Genomic DNA, 8,177 nt, shown 5'->3' on the forward strand with positions numbered 1-8,177 from the left:
TTCTTGCATAATGAAATCGGTTAAAAAGGTTGTCACGAAACAAATTGCAAGAAAAAAATACTTATTGCTGGATATGAATCACAGTAAACAACTGTCATTTTCATTTTCGGACATCTTAATGTAGCCCAATTGTCCTAATTAAAAATCGCCGAAATTTTGCACATTTAAGGCTTAATATTTTAGGATAAGTGTCAGTGGCGGATTCAATGGGGGTCCAGCTGCCAACCCCCTCCCCCCACCCATATATGTTTTCAAAATAGGACAAAAATGGAGAATAAAAGTAAATTATTTTCAAATTTTAAGAGAGTGCAATTTCCGGCCATCTAGAGGTGCCATAATCGTAAATTGTCTTACCTTTAGTCCCAACCATGGTGTGGCTGTGAGGTGGTACAGACCCTCCATCTGTCAATGTCCCTCCCCGAGTCCCCTCTATTTCAAATTCCTGAATCCGCCACGGAATGTTTCTGTTGATGTTGAAAACATGCATTTGCTACCCAGAATATATACTCCCCCACTCATATGGGCCCATAGAATGATTAGCCAATTGTCAATTATAAGGTCAAATATAATATATATTTACCCTTGACCCAAAAAACTTTGTAGATGATGACTTACTGTATGCAAGAGCAATACATTAAATTGCAAACAGATGTGGCTTTCATTGCTTTTTATGATAATACAGATTTTGAAAAAAACGTTTTGTGTCTATATTTTCCTGTCGTGTTGCTACCTATCATGGTCAACCGTTTTATGTTCTTGTGATATACAGACCACCTGACAAGTCAATCTCAATATTTCTTGACGAATTCGATTCTCATCTTTCCGATATCGCACCATCGTGTTTACCTAACATCATTATAGCTGGTGATGTAAATCTTCATCTTTAGGATGTCAGCAACAATAACACTAACCGTTTTATCAACATCTTGAACTCATTTGGTCTGCAAAATGTTGTCAATAGCGCTACACATATAAATGGACACACCCTAGATTTTATAGCTTCAGATACCACGGCTTATCAGATTGATCTGACGTCGATTGTTGACACCACACTCTCTGACTATTACCTATTGTCTTGCTCTGTCACATCATTAAGACAGTTTACTCATATTCACCAACATGTACGCTAAGCTCGACGCATTTATTCCATCAATACTGATGATTTTTAATCTGATCTCAGCTCTGCACTTCTAACTGGAAATTGATAATACTAATTATGCCTGTGTCACAATTAACAATGTTTTGAAGTGCACACTCAATAATCATGCTCCATTGTTTAAAGTTCCACAGAGAGCTAGATGCACTCAATCTGGGATGAACTCTGACATTCTTGCTGCACGTCGTGCACGTCGCAAGGATGAGCGTACTTACAGAAAGTCACAATCAACTGTAAATTACGTAATTTTTGCTGAGAAGTTAAGGAATAGTCAATAAGCTCATCATTGAAGCCAAAAAGGCATATTACTCTAAATTGATTTCATCTTCTAAGTCGTCACAAAAAGAGCTCTTCTACTGGTAGTCATAATAGTCAAGCATTGCCAGATACATTATCCCACCAGGATGCTGCTAATACATTTGCAGAATTCTTTGTTAGCAAGATCAATTCCATCCGTCTTGATCTGGATTCACTTGCCTTAAATAATGATGACATTAACGATACTGGTTATTTTTATGTTTCCTCTGATTCTGTTGATTACCATGCTTCTGGTAACTTCAGTTTCTTTCACCCCACATCTGTTCCTGAAATTCTCAACATTATTCAAAGACTTTATATGAAAACTTGTTGTCTTGATCCTCTACCTAAGGTGTTGCTTATAACATCAATTAATTCATTATCCAAATATTTTTTTCAAATTATCAATGCAATTTTTGAAACTGGTGACTTCCAGACGTGCTTAAAAACTGCCATCGTTGTCCCTGTCCTAAAGAAAGCGACCCTTGATCATAACACTCTTTAAAACTTTCGCCCTGTCTAAATGCTTTTATTCCTATCAAAGATCACTGAACGGGTCATGTTTGAAAGACTTCATGACTATTTCACATCTTTTAATTTATTACCTACATTACAGTCTGCTTACCGGCAGTACCATAGTGTTGAAACTGCTCTCTTATGTATTGCCAATAGTGTTTTGCTCTCTCTTGATAAGTCCAAAAAGTGTTATCTTGGTTTTGTTCGATTTGTCATCAGCGTTTGATACAATTGATCACGCATTATTGTTGAACACGCTCAAAGAATATTTTGCCATTTCTGACAAAGCTCTCCGTTTGCTGTACTCTTACATTGAATCCAGGTCTTTTCGTGTTAATGTTGGGTCGGAATTTTCCAACACATTCCCTTTGAAGTATGGCGTTTCGCAAGGTAGCGTCCTTGGACCCTTTTTGTTTATCTGCTACACTTCTGGTATTTCTAAAATAATCACTAGACATGGTTTAAATTTTCACTTCTTGGCTCAGGCCCGTAGCCAGGGGGGTTTTTATGGCGAATCTAGCGAATCCCCTGTTTTCTAACGAACCCCCTCGAATTTTTGAATGAGTCCAACTCGGAAGGAATGTCTGTTTTTAACTAACCTAGCATTAAATCAAAATTTAGCACCTAATTCATTATTTGGTCACCCGTTTTTAAATTTTAGCCTGCGATACAAGCCTACATTCATAGAATATCTCAGCTCCAGCAAACCATGACTTTACGATGGCACACATAAGAATGGCAAACATCGATAAAAACCCGGCTGCCGTTTTAACTTTCACTGGCCTTTGGCTGAATGTTTGTAAGAAATGTACCAACCGTTATCGAAACCGGTCGCCGTCTACCTAGAGTAAATGGTGCCACCAAACGAAGCTAAAGTTTTGCGACTTAATCCACCAAATGCAGATAAAGTTTTGCGACTTAATCACCTGATTGTGGATTGGTGTGGTTAGTAAATTCCATAGCCATTATGTCCATAGCGCACACTAAACTATGTGCTATTGGAGCATTTTGGGGAAATTGACTCTCCTTTTTTCCATCCCAAACAAAATATTATTAATTAATCAACATGGTCCATCTCAGTCATCATAGCCAGTCACAAAATTAGGCTAGGAAGTTTGTTTTCAACAGCAGACACACACTACAGAACGGAGTGCGTCAAAACGAGTGTTTGTTAATTTTTTTTTTAGTGATAAAGAATCATGAAACGTCCTAGAATAGGCCTGACTTTTTTTTCGTCCGCTGTTGCAAAGAAGAAGGGTTATTGATTTCAAAATCAATTAGCCTAGCCTATAGATGCTGACTAGCTAGGTTCTGCTCGTTCATTTAGAGACAGAATTATATCCCGATGACAACAAATTAGTGTAGGCCTAAGTACAATAGGACGTACTACAGGTACTAGGCCTAGGTTTTGTTGTAAAAGTTGAAGTGCATGTACAAAATGTGCCATAGGCCTATAAAAAAAAAAACAACATTTTGTTAATGTCGCGCGCTGCCAGTCATCACACTCAAACAAAGACACAAACGACTGCAGAACGGTTCAACTTCGTTTATTGAAGCAAGGAAACATCAAAATTTTCCAACAAAGGGAAAATGAAAAACCCCAACAAGTTAACGGCAATCATTAGCCTGCAAAAACAACACAACAATTATCCGTCTCACAATATTATACTAAATTTGAACCAGTTAAAAACATACAATAATTAAATAGGACTATTATAACCACCATTAAATGTATTTAATGTTATATTGTAGCAAATAGACACAATAATCATTCGTAAATAACAACTACACATGTTTTATAGAATTGGCATTACGGTAAATAAATTTTCCCTTTAGATCAGCACATTATCAAAGATGTAATAGTCATAAGAATCACAATTATCAATCTTACATAAACAACAATACCGAAATTCAATAAATAATCGGCCATCTTGACTTACAGATCAACAATAGGCCTAACGATGCAAACCATACGGTACTCAAATCTTCCAATCCCAGTCCTCACAAATATAGGAAATTCTACTTTATTATGTTACAAAATTAAACAACGAAATACCAAATAATTATGAGTTCTAAACTATTTTTTCCAATAAACATAAAATATTCAATATAGTAGTCATTAACTAACACAGGTAATTACCACTAATAAAGCAATGCTACAACCATGAACAATGAAATGGTCTACATTATCACAGCTTCATCAACTATAAGAAATGTAATTAACATCAACATATATATTTATTTTTGGATTATTTATTTATTGTTAACTACTATATTAATACAAATTCATTACATGATCAAATTCATTACAGAACAAACTATACGCCTACCTTAATTCGGTTAATCATCCTATAGCATCAGACACGACTAACCGCATCAACGTACTATTGTCGACTGATGGATTTTAGCATTCAAACCTGCCGCGCCCAACCCCGAACTAATTACCATACCGGTGTATCGCACACAATAAATATTTTACAACCAGACGTTTCGACTGTTTAAAAGTTCGAATCCTACATTAATTATTATTGCTTGGCCTGGAACCGGGGCAGGCAGGCGAGATTTACTGTGGAAGGTCCTGGAATTCGACAATGACGTCAGTGCACTTTTACAAACGCCATTGATTAGAATGAAAATAGACGCGCTGAATTTCGTGTTTTGTTTTCATGTAAGGTAGAATTTATCGAACATTTATCTATATAAAAACAAGATTAATATTGTAGAAATTGTATTTCTAAAGATGCATATAATTCATATTTCATTTTGGCAGACAATAAATATTCAGGAAGATATAATAAAAACGATTATTAATTCTAAAATATGCATCAAATCTTAGCTATTATTAATCAGTACGGTATGTAGCCTATTATGTTTAAAATCTCAAAATAATAATTTCGAATTAGGCCTAGTAAATAACAAATAATTGTATTAAAGTTTAGGTTCTCATGATGTCAGATAACGTATTGAATATGATTCTATATTTTGGGCTCTGACTTAATTTAACGATGGCCCTGTCCGTAGTAATGACAATATTTTTGCTTTTTTTAGCCATGTAGTAAAATAGTACTATTATTTTTAGTGTACAAAATGAGAGTCAAGAAGATGTAGTAGAAGAAGAATAGGAAGAGGAAGAGGGGGAAGAAGAAGAACTTAGCTTTTTTTTTATAATAATAATAAATGTGTTGAGTATATTAATATTGATTATGCGATGAGGGTTTTTTTTTTTATATCTTTCGGTGTTATTTAAACATGCCAATTCTCAGAAAATATTTTCTAATATTATTATATTACCACCTTTTTATTACATAGATCTTTTTCAAAACATAACTGCTTTAAAACATCATTTATAGACCCATTAAACACAAAAACTGCTCTGGCTTCGGAGGCCTCGCCCCAGACCCCACCGTGGCCCTTAGGCAGACCCCTGGACCCCACGCCCAGAGAACATCCCCCCCCCCTTGAAATGACCTGGCTACGGGCCTGTTGCTGATGACATACAGCTTTGGAAACATGTTGATCTTAATAACACTACTGACATAGCCTCGACTCTTTATTCAATAGAGTCTTGTATTTTTTCCATTATCAAATGGACGACTAAATGAAACTCAAGCTCAACCCTCACAAAACTGAACTACTTACTATATTTCCAAAATCTAGAAGCATTCACTCTTTTCCCCCAATTCAGATATCCGTCAAGGTGTCAATATACCGTCGTCAACTACAGCACGAAATTTGGGTGTACTGTTTGACAATCAGTTTACCTTTCAAAACCACATTTTATCTATCTGTAAATCTGGATATTTTCACCTTAAACGAATTCGATCTATTCGTCCATACATTTCACGCTCCGCTGCTGAAGTACTTTTCCATGCTTTCATCACCTCTAAAATTGATTTCTGTAACTCTTTATTGTATGGGGCCTCTACTATTCAATTAAGACCCTTACAAAAGCTTCAGAACTCAGCAGCACGTGTTGTCTGTCTCACTAAACTTCGTGATCATGTTTCACCTATCCTCAAAGACCTTGGCTACCGATATGTAAACGCCTAAACTTCAAAAATTATTCTTCTCACTCATAAATGCATATATGGCTATGCCCCACACTATCTTTCTTCATCAATCTCACAACAATTATCTTCACGTTCCACAAGACAGTCAAATTCTCTCAGGTTATCTGTCCCAAGAGTGCTGCATGTTCGTACTGGCGAACGGTCTTTCTCTTTTGCCGCTCCGAAATTATGGAACTCTCTTTCACCTAATCTTAGATCAACTTCTGATACTAATGCATTCAAGACCCTCCTTAAAACCTTTAACTCTTTTATCTTTAAGCGCCAGTGACAAAAAATATTTTTTTAACAGGCGCTATACAATTTCTCCAATTTATTTTTATTATTATAACCCAAGGCCATCCGATTACCATTAGAATACTAAAGCAACTAATCTATGAAGCCAAGTGGTATACACCCATATATTTTCCCATTCGGCCACATTTTTCTCAATGTATTGTGTATTATGCAAGAAGTATTAAAAAAAACATGATGCAAAAGCGGAGGTGTTTAAATATAATATTTCTTTAGAACACTCTCCTAATTGATGTAATTTGATGATAAGCAGTTTGACCACTAATATTAAAATCTATACAAGCATTATTAAATATGTTCATCAGGATCGCTGTTATTACTACTGTTATTTGTATCATTTGACATACACTTGATACAAATTTTAACTTACCAAATAATTGACAATGTTTTGTTTACTGTTCTTTTTAAAATAATATATATATATATATGAATCAAATCATAAAAGGAAGGTAAATATAGTGTTAAATAAAGGACCTGATATACATCATATTTTTTGATGATTTAACAGTATTCACGACTATCTTGATTTATATTATATATTACTATTTATTTCCATCCAGCCGTACCTCCAGATTTATCTAGTTTAACGCCCTCTTAAGGTGCGCCATTGTGTAATATAAATGTACCCGACGGTAAAGAGTGTAATAACAGAAGAGAGTCCACTCAGATTAAAAATGCGTTCCGCTCGACGACAAAACGCACTCTACAAGCCCTAAACTTCGTGAGTAGATTTCGCGCACGATTGAAAATCGTAACGGTACTGGGTTTGGTCTACTGAAATTCGTGCTTTGAACCAGGGGCGGCGCCAGTGGTGAGGAGGGCAGGGCTTAAGTCCCTCCATCGGTCTGGTCAAGCCACACCACCCCCCCCCCAACATCGGCCAAAGCTCGTCCGGCAGTCGTACAAAAAAAAAATAGGCCTAGTTTTCCCATCCCAGTACTGTACTGCCTACGCCAAGCCAAATCTGTCTCAGCAATCGCTTCATCTGAGTCTGTCTGATCAGTCAAGCAGAATATAACAATGTAAATCGAGTTTAATTTAACGTCTTACTGCTTTTATGGATACATTAAAATAGTGTTACACTTGAAATTAAGTACAATGAAATGCGTGTTTATTGAGGTGAGAGTACTGTATATAGTAACAACTAACAACTTCATATTAATTATCAACTTGTACTTTTCAAGGTTGACAGTGCCATTTCCGGCCATCTAGAAGTCACAATTTTGTTTTATCTTGTTTTAGTTACCTTGGTTTTCCCGACTATTTTTTACTACTGTTTTATACATTAATTTGTTTGACTGAAAAGAAGAAAACGTTATATTTACGTACCAGACTGAGGAAGTGCTGGAGAACATAGTCACAGTCAAAGCAAACACATCATTAACTATAATGTTCTCCGACCCTTATCAAAATTTATATCGAGAAGGTTACATAAAATAGAAAGCCAACCACCTCAACCAGGGTGTGTTGGCCACCATTTATTCGTGTTTGAATTTGTAACGACAAAACCATCCTATTTTAAGCACTGTAATGATGGATATTTAACGAGAAAGCAATAAAATATACATATATTTGTTATGATAAGCAATATTACATTTATGCGTCAGATTTTGTTCCTCAAGCGTGAGAGCGGGAGTCTCACGCCGAATGCGTGAGCCTTGACGTGTATGCAAAAAGTTAATTCCCTCTTCATCGTCCTTTAGAAGCTTAAAATATTTCTTACTTGTTGAATGGCGATAAAATCATTTTCAAGTGAATTAGAAATTCAATAATTATTCTATAACACATTCCGTAGTACTGAAATGATATTTTTTAATATTTGAAAAACATAAGATAGCATTTATAAG

This window comes from Anneissia japonica, unplaced genomic scaffold, assembly GCF_011630105.1.
Source record: "Anneissia japonica isolate Jap-2015-1 unplaced genomic scaffold, ASM1163010v1 scaffold5067_len495651_cov149, whole genome shotgun sequence".
In the NCBI taxonomy this organism is placed as follows: Eukaryota; Metazoa; Echinodermata; class Crinoidea; order Comatulida; family Comatulidae; genus Anneissia; species Anneissia japonica.